Here is an 18,195-nt window from a genome sequence, read left to right as displayed (position 1 = left end):
ATTGGTAAAATTCACCCTGAGATAAACAGCTAACTTCATGACAATGCGTCGTCGGGGGTCTCGGATGACAACTCCTACACTTCGTTTTTTGCATGGACCCCTGGACGCCCCATCAAAGTACAAGGTGTACGTCCATAAAGGGTTTACATATCCCGCCATCTTGAACTCTACTCATAATTATGGTAATCGAAATTCAGCATATTCAACGGGTGGACTGTAGGCTCCATCTCTCCATCATCATTGAATTCAACAGGGATGCTCGTCAAAATTTGTAGGCAGTGATGGCAGAAGACCTTGATCTCCCAAATAAATGTCCCGCCTTCTTGCTCAATCACCTTGTATCCTTTGCTCCACCAAATGAGCTTTCCCTGATGATACCTCTGTTCCAAATATGGGTGTTCTAAATAAGGGATTAGACGACCCATCAACCTTTATCATGATTTCCTTACAGATATTTGATCGATCTCGCCTAGACCTGCAAGGCAGTCATAGCATTAGTGCAATCAGAAATAATAAGGTTTAATCTTATTAAGATTAACCTTATTTTTAAATTCTGTCCCCTCAAGGTCAGCTAACAAGACTGTGGATTTATTCTTTCCTATCCTAACAATCCTATAGGGCCCATCCCATTTGGGCTCTAGCTTGTCTGGAAATAATTCACGTCGTGCATCATAATACAGCACAAGCTGTCCTTTCTTGAAGGTATATTTCTTGGCTTTGAGGTCGTGTAGCTGCTTCATTCGGCGCTTCGCCACTTCTTGGTGCAATAAGCTCTGCAACTTAAGCTCATCTAAATGTGCCAGTGTCGTCAAGCGTTCAAAAAGTGCGTCTTCATCGCTCAAAGAATGATTGATGGCAAACCGAATAGTCGGCAACTCAATCTCTAACGGCAAGACACACTCCTCCCCATATACTAACTTGAACGGGGTATGGCCAGTGGCTCGTTTGAAGGTCGTATTGTAGGCCCACACTGCCACGTATAACTTTTTATCCCAATCCCGTTTCTTTTCCTACACAATTTTGGACAGGATGCCCACAAGCTGCTTGTTGGTACTTTCAACCTGCCCATTGGCTTGCGGATTATAGGGGGTTGTCTTGTTATGCTTGATTTGCCACATCTCTGTCAAACCTTTGATTACCTTATTTAGGAAATGGGTTCCGCGGTCCGACACTAATTCTTTCGGCAGACCAAACCAGCATATTATCTGCTCTAAAAGGAAACTAGCAGTTTCTTTAGCATCATCTTTCCTTGTTGCACATGCTTTTGACCACTTCGTAAAGTAGTCGGTTGCTACAATGATGTACCTCTTTTGCGTAGTCGATGACGGAGTAATAGGACCCACAAAGTCTATTCCCCACTTCTCAAATGGAAGTATTGCCATAATAGGGGTGAGTGGTCGTTTCCTATTCTCTCGACTATCATGTCGTAGGCAAATATCGCATCTCTTAACATACGCAAACACATCCTGGAATATGGCAGGCCACCAATAACTTGCTCTTAAAGCTTTTTGTGCTGTAAGCCGTCCAGCAAAATGGCCACCGCAAGCAGAATCATGGCACTCTTCCAAAATGAATGGCACCTCGTCAGGCATCACACATCGGCGATAGATGTCATCAACCCCTTGCCGATATAATGTACCTACGATCAAAGCAAACTTTAACGCTTGCTGCTTAATTTTCCTTCTCTCAGCTTTAGATAATTCGGATCCCGCCTCTCCTGTTGATAAATAATGCGTTATTGCAGCATACCATGAGGGAATAAATGCCGTATCTATCTTAAGTAACAACTCCATGTCACTACCTTCAGCCACAGATTCTTTCGGCTCCCCAAAGTCCACTAGACATTCCACGATGCCTTGCAACCTTGGTGGCTTACTCTTGATTTCATAATCAAATTCCTGCAAAGTGATTAACCACTTTGCTAGACGATCAGGCGGCTGTAGCTTATTCATCAATAGTCGAAGGCCCTCCGCCTTTGTATAAAGCACGACTTTCTCATAGAGAATGTAATGCCTGAATTTCTTGGTCCCAAAGACCATCGCTAGACACAGCTTCTCCATGTAGGTATAATTAATTTCAGATACCCCTAGCTTCCGACTAGCAAAAGCAATCAGGTGGTACCACTTCTCTTCCCAAATTTGGACTAAACAGCAGCTGATACTATACATCATGGCTACTGAAAAGATATAAAACACCTCACCTCTTTTAGGTGCTTTTAAAACGGGCGCTCTTGCTAGCTCTTGCTTCACATCCTCGAATGCTACCTTACAAGGGTCACCCCATACAAACAAACAGCTAAAGGACAATAAATTTGTAAGCGGCAACGTTCTTTCTGCCAAGGCATTTATGAATCTACAATAGTAACCAACCGAAGACAGAAAGCTATGAACCTCCTTCGGAGTGCGTGGTGGACCCATGGCAACTATAGCTTTGACCTTCTCGGGGTCTGTCGCAATTCCTACCGAACTGACCACATGACCCAGCAATAGCCCATAAGGTACTCCAAAAACACACTTCCGTGGGTTTAAGGCGAAGCAGAATTGTCTACAGCGCTCAAAGCATTTTCTTAGGATGCTCAACTACCTTTCTCTCACGGTGGCAGCCCCTAAGTCATCAATAAACACCTTCAACTCTTCAGGGGATATGTCACTGAATGTCTTATCTGCTGTTCGTTGCAACGAACCAGGCGCATTGCATAAACCAAAGGCCATCACATGGTACGCAAAAGTACCAAATACAGTGATAAAAGTTGTCTTCAACTTATCCTCTTCTGCAATTGCCATTTGGTTGTATCCTGCAAAGCAATCCATAAACGAATATATCTCCCTACCCGCCAATTGATCCAAAATCTAGTCAATAAATGGCAACGGGTAGTAGTCCTTAACTGTCTGCTTATTCAGCTCCCTAAAGTCTACACATAATCGGATTTGATTATTATTATTCTTTCTTATCACAACCGGCGAACACCATTCCGTGTGTTGCACAGGAAAAATCAAACCCGCTTTTCGAAGCTTCTGTAGCTCTTCAAACAGGCCGTCCCTTAATTCGAAAGGCATACGCCTCACTTTCTGCCGTACAGGACGACTGCCCTCTTTCAACGGAATTGTATGAACAGCAAGGCTAGGAGGGATGCCTCTCAACTCATCATAACTCCATGCAAAGATATCACAGAATTCCTGGATCAAGGCCACATAGTCCTCCCTTTCTGCTGTGCTGAGCATAGAACCTAATTTGATTGGCCGCGAATCATCAAGCGTACCAAGGTCTAGCTCAATAACATCTGCATCTCTTATATGATCTTGGCCCTCTATTGGCTCATTCAAAGTGATCTGATAGATGTCCTCTGTGGTGGATCCCTCTTTGGACTCATCACTCGATGATGTCTCACTGCCAGATAAATCTTCTAATATCTCCAATTCTGTAGAAGATAGAGGAGCTCTCTCACTCTGTGGAGACTCAGGATAAGCATCAACTACCACACGCTGGGCACCTCTGCCGAATATCAGTCGACCGGCGGGTATATCTACTTGGCAGTCCGCTTGCAAGATCCAAGGTTGTCCGAGTAATACTTGGTAACTTGGCCGCCCTGCAAAACGAATCACCCTAAAGTCCAACATGCATTCTACATTTGCAACAGTAACATGGACCTTAGTAATGCAGCCTTCTGGCTGTCTCAAACTATTATCTGCCATTCTGAGAATTGTAGAGGTATCTTTTTGGATCGCAAGACCCAACCTTTCCATCAGTTCAAAACTCATAATGTTAACAGATGATCCCGTGTCGACAATGGCATAATCTACTAATATCCCATCGACATAGGCTGCAACCCTTGGGCAATGCTTCTCAGCATGCTCAAACTAGTCATCACCAACTCGCGCAATACCCAAAGGTTCTACGATATACCCGGTAAGTAGGATCTTTCTAAATTCCTTGCGTACTCATGGGGAAAGCTTAATAAGCTGCAAAAGATTCACATCCGGCTTGACTTCACAGAGAGAGCTCGCCAAATCGAATTCATGATAGTTCGATAGAGCTCGCTTTTCATGCCAAACCATCTGCTCTTTAGGTCGCTGAACCGGCTTTATTGCCTCTTTCTTAACTTTCACCTTCTTCTTTGGTGGTTCCTTATTAGCTTTACTTTCTACGGGCTTCAAAGGTCCCCCTTCCATGGAAGGATCCAAAACTTGCGTTCCTTTGTCGCCCTGTTTAGGGTTTCCGTTGGCAGGCTTATCCTTGTCGGCTTCTCTACCCTTTTGACGTCTTGTAAGGACAGCTCGCAGATTAGAGGTTTCAGCATCATTAACGCGTACAGCCTCAATCAAACTAACCCCACTACCACTAGGTAGCTCCTCCACTGTAGTCTTTGGTCGTTGAAGTATTTGTTTAGGCCCGTCCTCTCGTTGGGAATCATTTCCTTGGGCATGATGATTAACAGGCCCTGGTTGTCGACTTCCTCGCTGGAGGGAACTGATCTTACTCCAGCAAGTGGCTGCTAAATGGCCGGATTTTCCACAGATGTCGCACTTAACATTCGGGCAATTCCTTGGATAGTGGTGCCCACCACACCATTTGCAACTAAACCTCGAAGGTGCACCCTCCTCTGGGTATCTAATTCCTATCAAATTTTGTTGTTTTTTAAGGAAGTTGACATCAACGGCTATTTGTCGATACTGCTCCGTAATCATGTCGGTATAATGCTTCATCATGTCCTTAACCTCGCCAAGAACATTGGAAGAACTCGACTCATAGCCTTGGTCATTACCATGTCGTTCAATCGGCCTAACAATTCGATTAGGCACATGTTGTTGAGCCACAGTCATGGTATTAGAATTAACCGCCTGGCCTCCACCATTTGGAGCCATTTGACTGCCCGTAGGCATCGACATGCTAGGGGGAGCTGGTAATAAAGGGACATTCTGCATCATGTTCCCTCTCCCATTAGGGTTAGCCATTGCTATCCCTTGGCCACTACTGCCATTAGCCATTGCCAGATTATTTCCCAATACTAAACCCATGTTTGAATTGCCTCGAGAAGCATAGGCTGCTTGTAGTCGGGATTCCACCTCTTGTGCTCGTGTAATGGCAGTATCTATATTCCCCAAGGGGACACTACTCAACTGCAATTGGATATTAAAGTCCAAACCATGAAGGAAATATTGCAATTGGGCAGCTGCGGGGATAGGAATAGAGGTGTCCAACTTACGGAAAACCTCTTTTATCTTCTTCGCATAAGCACGAATATCCTCGTGTGGATCTTGGCGGGTCACGTTGAGTACACGCAACCAATATTGCCCACCCCTTTCAGGGGAAAACTCCCTTCGAAAAGCTCCATAAAATGCATCAATGTTCAATATGGTTCCGGCTTCTAAACCATGATACCATATAGCGGCTCTTCCTTTGAGAGTCATGTTGAAGAACATCATTAAATGTCCTTCTTCTTGAATGCGACAGTTAAACATCAGCTTTTGAAACTCCCTAATGTGGAGTTCCGCATCTTCCTCAACTAACCCATTAAAAATGGGTAGCGGGTAACCTAGAGCCAGCAAATCCGTCGTTCCTGCTGGAATTGCAATAGGCTGCGCCATGACAAGGATTGGATTTGCACTAGGAATAGGGGACGGTGGGGTTACACCTCCCGTACTTGACGTGGACTGGCTTATAGAAGGAAGGGGAGCACTAGAGCTTCCACCTTCTCCTAACGTATTGCTTGTGGCCCCAAGACCACTAGATCCACTCCCTCGTAAGGGTTCAGCGCCGCTACGCTTAGGAGAATATCTCCTAAAAATTTCAGCACGTCGCCTAGCTCTTTCGTGTCTTTCTTGCTTTTGGATTTCTGCTAGACGATGCTTATCAATAAATAACGGATCAATCTCCGTATCCTTTGGCATAAACTGCTAGTTGGTTCCTAAACAACCAGGATTCGAGAACCGCCACTTTTAAGCGGCTCCCGGCAGACGCACCACTGATGGACCTAAAAACGGGCCGGCACTGGCTCATGCACTAGCCGGGCCTCGTCACTACGCACAAGACAACCCCTCGGCCTCGTGGCCAGGAGCGTCTATCGAAATCTCTGCCTTCCTAAACATTGCGTTTGTATATGTTGTAGTCCAACTGATCCTAACCCAATATTACTCCTCAGAGGGAGTCCCTTTCACATAGCCAAATAGGCTCGAATCACATACACATGGGGTTCCTCCTACGGCTGAATGCCGTCAACCCTCTGCGACTCTCCTACACCTTGGGGATTGGCCCCTCAGTGTGTCGCTCAACAAATAGACATTTCGCACAAACGTCGCTCAGGGTACCAAATAAACGTGTCCAGGCATGTACCATTGTCCTTACTTGATTTCCCCTTTAGGATCCCACGACTAGCCTACAGCATGGGTATCTCACTGCCTCTCAATGTAGGTCATGTCCTCATAAACCAATTGCAATGCATGTCCAGGAGCTGATCACACTGATACTTTTAAAATCTTTTTCATGCTCCATGCATTTGGTGGATGCCTAGTGCTCAAACATTTAACAAAACAGTATCGTGCACAAGTGCAAAAACATCCCTTTCATGGTTTCTTTCTAACGATTGTATGCTTCGTTGCATGGCATTTTACGACTTTTTCCATTATTTTTTCATATCAAAAGCGGACAAAACCAAACTAAAACACGGAATCAAGATTGATCTGAAGCAAATCTTCATGCCTCAGCCTCACTATACATTCACGGACATTACTCATAATTTTCCTAATTTTTCGAAGCCCAAAATATAATTTTCCCCTATTTTAAGGGGTTTTTTTCCACCATTTTCTTGCAATTTTCCCCATTTTCTCCCATTTTTCAATTGCTGAAAATTAAGTTCAGTTTATGGGCTGTGGCCCTTAGTTCATTTCAGCAGGAAAAGAATTTTAGTAGGTGTGGATTAATTTATTGCATCATTTTTAGCCCAAAAAACCCTATTTTCCTTCATTTTTATGGTTTTTCGTGTCTCGGTTTTCTATTTTCTGCTATCTCACATATGTTTTTCTGATTTTTAAATGATGAACAGCCAGAAAACAACTCAAAGCATGACATACTCAAAACTCAATCCATATGAACACATTTTTATCAACCAAATTTGCACCAAAAGGCCATTTTCTTTGTAAAAACAATTATTACCGTGTCTTGCGGGTTTTTCCATTAAATTTGGCACGTCCCACGACTGATTTCCAGTCATGAATTCTACTTGGAATCAGCAATCTACAATGATTTGGCATTGCCCTTCAGTCTCGTCAAGAATCGGCATCCATCCGGCCATCCATTTCCATTCTACTCTTCCACGCACGAACGGGGGTTAAGAGGAGAGAGAAGGAGGAGACCGGCGATACGGAGCGTAGGATAGATGTAGAAGCCTGGCATAATAATCTTCATGGCTTGCTTGTCAAGCCTCATCATGATTGGGGGGGGGGGGGCGCGTTTTTTTCGGCGGCTCAAAACAGCTGCCGCCCCCCCCCCCCCCCCCCCCCCCCCCCCCTACATCACGTTTTTTGAAAGGGGGGGGTGCCAAAGGTCACCCCCCTCTCTTACACCTTTTGGAATTTCAAATTTGGGCCCCCTTTTGGGCACCCCGATCAATTTCGGGCCATCTTCCGCGTACGGACTCCGATCGTCAGTCTGAAAATTTCTATGAGCTCGTCTTGACATCCCGCACTGACTGGCAGCTCCACTGACTGGCACAGGTGCATGGAAAAATTATGAAAATTCTCGGAGTGTCGTACGGGCGCCCGTCAAACACTTGACGCTTAAAATCGTCCTAGGTCGAGCTGCCGCCTTCGTGGTTGAGCATTTTTCCCTGCATTTCCACATTTTTCTCCTATTTTTAGGCACGTTCCGGGGCCTAAAATCCATCCTTCACCCATGTATTGCTGTAGTGGGAGTCTTGTTCATTATGTAGACTGATGTAGCAACTGCTTCAACCCAATAAAAATCTGGCAAGTCTTTTTCGTTGAGCATGGCACGAGATACCTCTCCAATATGCATGTTTTTCCTTTCTGCAATTCCATTTTGTTGTGGGTTATGACTGCATGAATATTGCTGCTTTATGCCATGCTCCTGCAGGAACCTTGCAAACTCATTTGAGAGGTACTCTCCCCCTCCATCTAACCTTAGGCATTTTATTTGCAGGCCTGTTTCTTTTTCAACCATAGCTTTAAGAGTTTTGAAATGCCCAAAAAATTCATTTTTCTTTTTCATAAAATACACCCAAAATTTTCTGCTATAGTCATAAATAAAAGTGACAAAATAATGACAGCCTCCAATAGATGTAGTTTTAGTAGTCCACACATCAGAGTGGATTAATTCCAATGGCTTTTTACTCTCTTGAACATGTCTAGGAAATGGTTTCCTTGCCTATTTTCCAAATTGACAGGCTTCACATACCTTATTCATTTCTACAACCTTGAATTTAGGCAATCCTGCAACAATATTTTGGGCTTGCATTGATTTAAGTCATTGTACATTAACATGACCAATGCATTTATGCTAGATATCAATATCTGCAACTACACTGGTCCCATGTGCAAGATTGATGCACTCAATTCAGGCATGTCTGCATCCAACGTAAACATTCTACCCTTATTCTTTCCTTTTGCTATCAAGCAACCTTTATTTTTCATATCCTCAACAAAGCATCCATGAGGATTAAATCTGACCTGCAAGCCCTGCTCAACCATTTGACCAACAGAAACCAGGTTCTTGGTGATATTCGGGACATGAAATACATCCGACAGGTATTTCTTTTTCTCATCCTACATAGACAAAGGAAATTTTCCAATCTGCACAATAGGATGTGCAGTATCATCACCAGTCTCCACAAATCCTGGTTTTTTCATTTTCCTTGCATCTTGTATCCATTCTGCATGACCTATCATGTGGTTTGATGCACCTGAGTCAACATACCACACATCGTTGCTTTCTTCTACACTTGTCACAGAATTGGTCATGTGCTGCACCATAAACAAATGCTCATTTCTGTCATCACCCTGTCTACTAGAAGATGCATAATTCCCTTGTTGCAATTTTCCATTCATGATGTCATTCTACTTTTTATAGCAGTCTTTAGCCATATGACCCATTTTACCACAGTAGTAGCATTCAACATTGCTGTTTGCATTTTGCCCTCTTTGCCATTCACCATGACCTCTTTGGCTCCCCCTGCCTCTAGAGTTACCACGTCCTCCTCCATAGGACTGGTTTTCTTGAGTTTGCTGCATATTCTGATTTCTACCACAGCCTCCAGATCGGCCTCCTTTACCTCTGCCTCTACCTCTTCCAACATTTGAGTAGAAGACAGCTTCTTTTGAAGTTCCGCCTGAAGAAGATGCACCACCATTTCTCTGCTCCTTAGAAATTAAAAAAGCAATCAACTCCTCAAAATCAGGAAATCTTTCACGGACAGAAATGGATGTTCGAAACTGTGCATAATCATTTCCTAGACCATTCAATGTCACATAAACCAAATCATCATCTTTCACTGGCAACCCAATGGAAGCAAGTGCATCTGCAATCTTCTTCACCTTCATGTGGTAGTCATTGATGCTCATACTTTCTCTTTGCACATTATGCAACTCTTGCTTGAGTTGCATTTTCCTAGCTTGCGTATTTGTGCTATACATTTTTGACAAAATATCCCATGCCTCCTTTGGCGTACTTGCACCCTGAATATGCACAATCATAGAGTCTGAAATACTAATAGATAGCCAGTACATAACTTTTCAGGCTCTCGCATACCATCCTTTAAATGCCTGCATTTGCTGTTGATTGGGAACATCAGGAAGAACTGGTTCTTCTTCATTTCTTGCAACAAATTCCCAATATCCTTTTCCCATAAGGAAATTCATCATTCTAAACTTCCATGCTTGGAAGTTGTTCTTGGCAAGCTTTTCAGTGACAATCTGTGAAAGAGAATCAGATGCCATTACAGAACACTGCAAAAAATTCTGTCACTGCAAAAAACACAGCTTCAACCTCACAAGGGCAAATCTGCAAAACTGACGAAAGTAGTGTTTGATCACACAGTCACTTCCTAGTGATGATTTTGCATCAACAAGCAACAAGGATGATTCTGTAACTCCCAATGTCTCTGTGCACAGGCATACGATGCAATTTCTATAGTAACTTTTCACCGACCTATAGAATAGTGGTCGCATAACAAAAAATAGGGCCTTTTCCTGAGTGCGTGCGGAAAACTTTTGCCTCCAAAACAGGCCCCGAAATGGCCTTGAATAAAAAAAACAGGGCAACCAAGGGCTAAAGCCCTTGTTCGTAGCATATACTGCCCTCTTGCTACACCACGAAGGGCGTCTCAATTTGAGACAATGCACTCTTTCACTTTTTGGCTGTGCTAGCTGCAGAGACTTGCTCCCAAACTCAAAAAATGAAAGCAACATTGGTCCTCTTATCAGAACACTACAAACTTGGTTTGCTTTATTGAGCTCCTTACCATGAACCAGGCTCTGATACCATGTCAAGATTGTGGGAGAGAAGGAAGGAGTCTCACTTGTAGCTTTCTCACTTACACAATGGGGGAATACACACAAAGGTGGAGGTTGAAAACAAATTTCCTCTTCTTAGTTGTGTAAGCCAAAAAAGAACACTTGTACAGAGAAATAGAAGAACCCTATATATGGGTCTCAAACCAAACTCAACTAACTAAGGTGGCATACTAACTGAGCTATGAACTAGAGTAGATAAGGATAGCTATCATCTAGCTATTATTCATGGGCGGTGTACCAACCGCATCGCTAACAAGTCGGTGACATAAATGCACAACGGTCACCCTGGCATATCACGAGTGGAGTTCGATATCTCAACAGAACTTTACTCAGAACCCAATCAAATTTTAAGTTTAGGTACATTTACATCCTCTTTGGAAGTGTTTTTTAGTGGTATAATAGTATCTCAGTCCTTTTCAGAGAGTTACAAGTGCTTGAAGTTCCATTGAAACAAACAGCAGAAGAGGTGCATACAAGTCTCACAAGTTTTCATAGTAAGTGTCAACTATTTTACAAGTCTACCTTAAACCCCATAGGTTCCCAATAATCCTTTCTAGTTCCCTACATATGTTTAAAGGATTTGTTGTTACATAAGGAGCTCCTACAAGTCTAAATAGGGCATTTACAGGTAGTAGACAAAGTGTGGGGAACTTCTATACAACAGTAATGATCTTATTATATGTGCTATTGATCTTTTCATTGTACTCATACTCATTATAAGATGGTTGCAAATTGCTATATGGTTGTCCATAAGAGTGTTGTCTCCATGAATCCTTATTCCAAGAATGTCATCAAAGGGAGGGTTCTCCAGAACCAAGTAACAAGGGCTAACCATTTGAGATATGCTCCGTACTTGATCTTCTTCCATCATTCCTCCCATCCACATGAGCTTGGTTATTGATTGCATTCCCTTTAGGTACACTAGTGGGCTGATGGTAGAAATATTTGTAAAAAGGATCACATCAATGATAATCTTCATCCAACCTAATGTCATCTTGTTTATCTTCATGTCTATGATTATCTTTAGGGCTACTGAATTGAGGTCTTGAAGTATTATTTCCATGAGCTTGTGATGAGGAAAAGTTACCTCTCACTTTTGATGGCTCACCTCTTTCAAAGATAGGCATAATGTGCTGAGTAATTTCCTTGTTAAGGTGGGCTAGATTGACATTATGAGAGACCATATGAGGGTCACCAATAGATCAGGATTCTCTTTGTGGTTTGCTACCCATGTTTCTTATGGTGGTTGAAACAAGCTCTTCAAATAGAAATTTATTTCTTTACTGCAATTTAATAATCCTCTTATTCATTTGTGCCACTCCTTGTGTCAACCCTTCCTTGATTTGTGTCAATCCATCTTTAAATTTCTTCAAATCCTTAGAAATCCCTTCATTCATGTGTCCCAGCTCTTTGGATAGTAATAAGTAGTCATTGACTGCATGTGGCTCATGAGTATCTTCAATCCTTTGATGCATACTGTAGGCAGCTCTTACACTAATGTCTTCATTTCCTTACTCATGATTTTGAACCTCACAAAAGTGTAATTTTGACCATTGTGAAACTCTCTAATATCGTCATTCATTGCTTTTAAAATAGGGTCCTTCTTCTTCCTAGTCATTGAAAAAAAAAGTGTTGTAATAGTGAGCTACTTATTAAATCCTTTATTTCTCCCCAAATATAGCACCAATTCAAGTGCTCTATAGCTCAATAGGAAGCTTATGAGGTGGAGATATTATATCAAATTTAAAGAGACTTCAACTTGGAATGAAGGCTTTAGGTGAAATAATGACAAACAGTGCTACCGTGTTATGCTATCCAATTGTACCCAATGTCACTAAAACTAAAATATCTTGAGCTCTTGATATCATATTGACAAGATTTTTGATCCAAAATGGAGCTTAGTAGCCCCTCTATGTAATGAGCTATCAAGCTTCAAATATGGATCAATTCAAAAACAAACTTGAGATATATTTCACTCTTTATCCTCGAAGTGATGAAGCAAAATTTAATGTTGTGGCTCTTCACCTTAAAGGCTATGCTCACACTTGGAAGCAAAATATGTGCAAGGTTGGCTAACACTTTTCCACATAGGAAGAGTTCAAACAAGCCATGCTTGATGTTTTTGTTTCCCCTTTGAAAAAGAAAAGATTTCAAAGAAGATAGAATGCATGGGCCCAAAGAGGGATGTTCATTAGAGATTATTCAAATACCTATTTGAATCTCTCTATGTGTATTGAGTATATTTCAGATTTTACAAAGTTGAATAAGTATATCATTGGCCTTGACCCTGCATTGTCATGATCAGAGGGGGGAGCTCAACAACCAAAAACTTTACCTGAAGCAATTTAGTTAGTTGAAAGATATTTTGAAAAATACCAGAGAGAAGCTAGAAATTTTCAACAAAGAAGTTTGGGGAGTAATTCCTCCAATCATCCTACCAGATGTTATGGAAAAGTTTTTAGCCAACTAAGAGAGAGTTTCAAGAAAAACAATAGGGGCTTTAGCACAATCATAACACTAATTGTAGCAAAGTACCAACTTTTCCTATTGTTTATCCCTTAAAACAAGGTGAAAATTATGATTCAAAATAGGGATGAAATTTTAAGAATATGGCTAAGGAAAAAGGAAAAATTTCAAGGATTGAAAGTGCCCCAAAACTCACCCAAAGTAGTTCCAACAAAAACTTCTTTCCTCATGACAAGCTTAGGAAAATGCACGCCAAAGGGTTGTGCCTTACATGTGAGGGGAAGTGGTCCCAAGATCACAACCTAATGCGCAAGGCCAAAAACTCCAAAATCAACATGGTGATTACTCAAGCTACGAAAGTTGAAGAAGAAGAGGAACAAGAGAGTAATTTATTGCATGATGATAGGGATTTAATGTGGAAGAAATGCATGAAGAAGAGGATGTCACCAATGAGGAATTTTATGATTCTATGGACTGGTTTCCATTCAATCTAGGTGGCACCAATGATTCTCATTCTTTCTTATGTGCTATTTCACAGTATGCATGGACAGGTTGCAAAAGGAGAAAATACATAGACTCAAATCTTTGAGCAGGTTGAAGTTGCTATCCATTGATATGGAATCATCCTTATGGATCAAGCTGCAAATGGTGACTATGATTCTAGTAAAGAAGGGTGTCCATGTACTTCTATTGAATTGTCATCTTCTTGCATAATACAAGAGGATTTGATTACTTTGGATATGGGGCCTATTGATATTGTTATTGGTTGTAATTGGCTGAAAACTCTAAGTAAATTTACTTTGGGTTTGGAACAAATACAAATGAAATTTAATTGGCAAGAGCAACACATAAAATTGAAGGGAATTGATCATAAACAGATAGAGGTAATCTCCATGAAGAAATTATGGAAGAAAATCAATGCCAAGTCATGCATATTCACACTTTTATTTACAAAAGTAGATGAAGATTAGCCACAAAATTAGTTATCTTTTTCTCCAAGGAAAAGGGACCAAAGATTAGAAGAGCTATTGGAGGAATATAAGAATTTGTTTTAGCCACCATCATCCTTGTCTCCTAAATGAGAGATTAACTATCGTATTGACTTGTTGCCCAACACAAAGCCCATTAACAAACTTCACTATTGCTAATCTAAGTTTGAGAGGGAAGAGGTGGAGTGATAAGTCAAAGAGTTGCTGCAAATGGGTTTAATTCAGCCAAGTCAATTCGCTGTTTGCCTCTCCCATGCTTTTGGTCAAAAAGAAGGATGGATCATTTTGCATGTGTATTGATTATAGGTATTTGAACAAGTCAATAGTTAAGAATGGGTATCCTATTCCCTACATTGACAATCTCTTGGATAAACTTAACGATGCAAATATACTTACCAAAATAGATCTTTGTTTGGGTTACCATCAAATTCGAATGAAGGAAGGAGATAAGTTCAAAACAACATTTAGAATTAAATGGGGATTATATCACTTCTTGGTTTTGCCATTTGGGCTTTTCAATGCACCTATCACTTTTTAAGCTCTGATAAACAAAATATTGCAATCTTTCTTGTTCAAAACTATCCTCGTTTTCTTCAGTGACATCCTTATCTATAGCAAGTCCAAAAGGAAGAGCATTTGAGGCATGTAGTACGAGAGGTCTTTGACACCATAAGAAGACACATACTCTTTGCCATGATGACAAAGTATTCTTTCATGGAAGGTGAAGTGGAATACTTAGGTCATATTGTGGGAGATCAATGAATTAGAGTGGATTCAAACAAGGTGAAATGTGTCAAAGAATGGCCTACTCCTACAAATTTGACATCTTTGAGAGGATTCATTTGATTATCTTCTTTTTATAGGGGGTTAACCAAGACTTATGCTCATGTGATGGCTCCATTGATGGATAAGCTTAAAAAATAAGCTTCTTTTAGAACTCATAGCCAACAAAAGCTTTAATGAGCTAAAATATCTTTTAGTTTCAACAGTTAGCCTTGAATGTCTGGATTTCTCTAAGGATTTTATTATATGTACAAATGCTTGTGAAATGGGAGTAAGGGTTGTTTTATATCAAGACCATGGAGTAATATCTTAAGACAGCCGAAAGTTTGATAACAAGGAGCGCCAACTACATGTTAATGAAGAGATATTAGCAATATTGCATGCTATCAAAAAGTGACCTCACTATATCTATGGCAACCATTTCAAAGTAAAAAGTGATCATCATGTGCTGAAATACTTTCTTTTGTAGTCAAATTTCTCTCAAGCAACAAAGATGGTTGGCCACTCTTCAAGGATACGACTTTGAGATATCATATATGGTTAAAGGGTAAGTTACTCATGAATATATGTGTGTATCACATGGATTCAAAATAAGGTATTCTTAAAATAATAGTTCTATACATTTTTTACATATTTATAGATTGAATAGAAAAGGGTTATATACATGTAGTAATTTTCCAGAGGAAAAAGGTAACGTGGTAGCGGATGCCTTGTCAATAATATGGGCGTGTTCCATTTCTACCATTTCCACCATGCATAAAGATTGGATCCATGACATTCAAGAAGAGTACTTACTTGATGAGCAAGTATCCAAAATAATAAAGGAATTTCAGCAAGAGAAAAGAGAAGAGAATCCAATTTATAAGTGGCACAATGGTCTTCTTTAGTATCATGGATAAGTCTATTTGAATCCTCATTCATCTTTCAAAGACATATTTTGCAAGAGATGCACTCTTCACCTTTAATGGGCCATCATGGTTTGTTCAAGATATTTGATAATATCCATGTGAGCTTTTACAGCAAGGTTATCCTGAGTATCACCATCAACTTCTATGTTATAAACACTTACCACCTCAAGAAAGGATTTCCAATATATCTCCCGCGATTTTTACTTCAACAGCCATTAGTAGCTTTTAAATTCTTGCTAGACTTCACTATAAATGAGAATTTTATAGAACCAATTATGCAAAGAGTTTGCTCTAGATCGCATGGAGATTGAGCATGTAACATTCGACAATACTGGCATAAGATTCTATTATGCTTTTCTAAACATTATTGATCATTTAAACTCCATGACCATTGGTTACATTTAATCTTTAGAATTAATGAATGCATATCATCATCTTCCTTGCCTTGAATCCAACAGCCTAAATAATGAATGACTCGTTTATTATTAAATCCTTAGGTGTCATGGTTTCAGACCATTTAAGTTGTGGTTTCACCCCATCGCCACAGATAGTAAAATCCATCTCTCTTTCTTTCAGATGAGGCAACACCACCTCTTGCATATTTTGCATGTGGATCTTAGCTAGTTTCCATTGGGTTTGTTGAAAACCAACTAGTGGTCCCTTAGAATAACAAGCATTTCCATTAAAACGCTTAATGAAATGATACAACCAAGGAATGCTAGTAGGGTTTTTCACTCAAGTGTCTATATCAAGAGTGTATATAGATTTATCTTCTTTCCAAAATATATCAGGTTGTGCATGTCCAACCTAGTACTCCTTATTTGTGGGTAAGGCATGTTTCATCTGTAGCACCCCACTATTTAATTTAGATCTCTCTTCTTCTAAATACCACTCTAAAAGTGAAATTTCTTTCAAATATCACATTTCCCTCAATTGGAATTCTAACTTGTCTTTTTGTAACTCAACAATTTTCTTCATCACTTCATTCACAACAATCACTGTTGTCTCATGTTCTATTATAATGCCTTGTTCAATTCTCTGATAATCCTATCATAGTTACATGATATTCATTAAAAGTTTGTGCAAATCTATTTACGATTGGAGATGGGTCATTCCTATCATCATGTAATATTGGGTGTTGTAAAGGTTTACAACTATCCTTGTTTCTCCTTTCTCTTTCCTTCCTTTCCAAAACTGATGATACTAAGTCCTTTTAGCTATATCTAGCAATTGTTCAAATCCAAAGGGTAAAACATCTATGTCATAATAAGGAAAAGCAGCAAAGACCTACTCTTTAGCTTGTCATTATTATTCTCAGTAGTTTCAAGTTCTTCCATATTTTCCAAAGAGATTATTAAGATTTCATCTACATTAGATGTCATTACCTCATGCATCTCCTCTTCTAAATTTTTAGTAAATTTTTTTTTGACCTACTATACATAAAAATTGCATCCTCTTGATCATTTTCTTCCTTATCCATACATAATCTGAAATGTGTTTCAATCGAGTCATCAAGGTATTTATATTTCCTAACAGAAAGCATTAAGCAATCTAGGGTTGTATCTTTTGATGTGGATAACCGTGGGTAATATCACTATCAGAATCATTATCAGAAGAAAACGTTATAGCGTATTCACCAATACCCACTTGTTCTACCTTGTGAGGCTAATTTATCATATTTACCTCTACTTTTTTTACTCTTGCTAGTTGCAATGTTTTAAATAACTAGGCATAAGGCCCTTCATTATCAATCCTCTCTATTTCTGAATCATATAACTTACTATTGAATTTCTCATCCATTTTACTAACCACTTCATCTCCTGACTCCTTCAAAAATCCTTTTGAGATAACTTGTATTTTAACCCTATCATTTCAAGAACAAATTACTGGTGCATAGATCAGATGCTGTAAGCATGCGTAGTGAGCGTCAGAAGGTCTGCAAGAACAAAAGAACTCTACTTTTTGCACACAAATCAATATAGAAAGCTTGCACGACATGAACAAGAGACCAATTGGGTGCAATCTCCCCCCATGCCTTGTGTGACCGCTCCACAAAGCATGTATTTTATGTATTAATCATCTTCAAGCTCAAATAATAGCCCAAATTACAAAATAGCATGCTTTAGCTTTTGAGTTTGCTTTTGTGCCAAATAGAAATAAAGCTAATGGGAGCCCAAGAAGTCAGGCGTACCCAAATATAATGTCCAAATAAAAATATCTAAATTGTGGGCCCATGCGCATACAAAAATAATAAATAAATATCAAACACCTTGATAAATAGACGCGACAAAATATAGGCGCCATGCCTAAGGTATGCCCCCATCAAAGTATTGACGATAACTTTTGATACACGCTATCCTCCAATGCTTTCCACTGCCACCGCTGCTATCTCTACACATCAACTGAAGCATTCACAATCGTTAGTAAAATAATACAATTAAACCGACAAAAGTGAATACCTATCAGTCTTCAGCTACATAAATAAATTGGTTAGAAATCAATCCTAACCTTAATTTATCACGAGTG

Source organism: Lygodium microphyllum, chromosome 23, assembly GCF_053477565.2.
Source record: "Lygodium microphyllum isolate KBCC chromosome 23, Lygodium_microphyllum_v1.1.10, whole genome shotgun sequence".
NCBI lineage: Eukaryota > Viridiplantae > Streptophyta > Polypodiopsida > Schizaeales > Lygodiaceae > Lygodium > Lygodium microphyllum.
Note: the sequence above shows the minus strand (reverse complement) of the source record.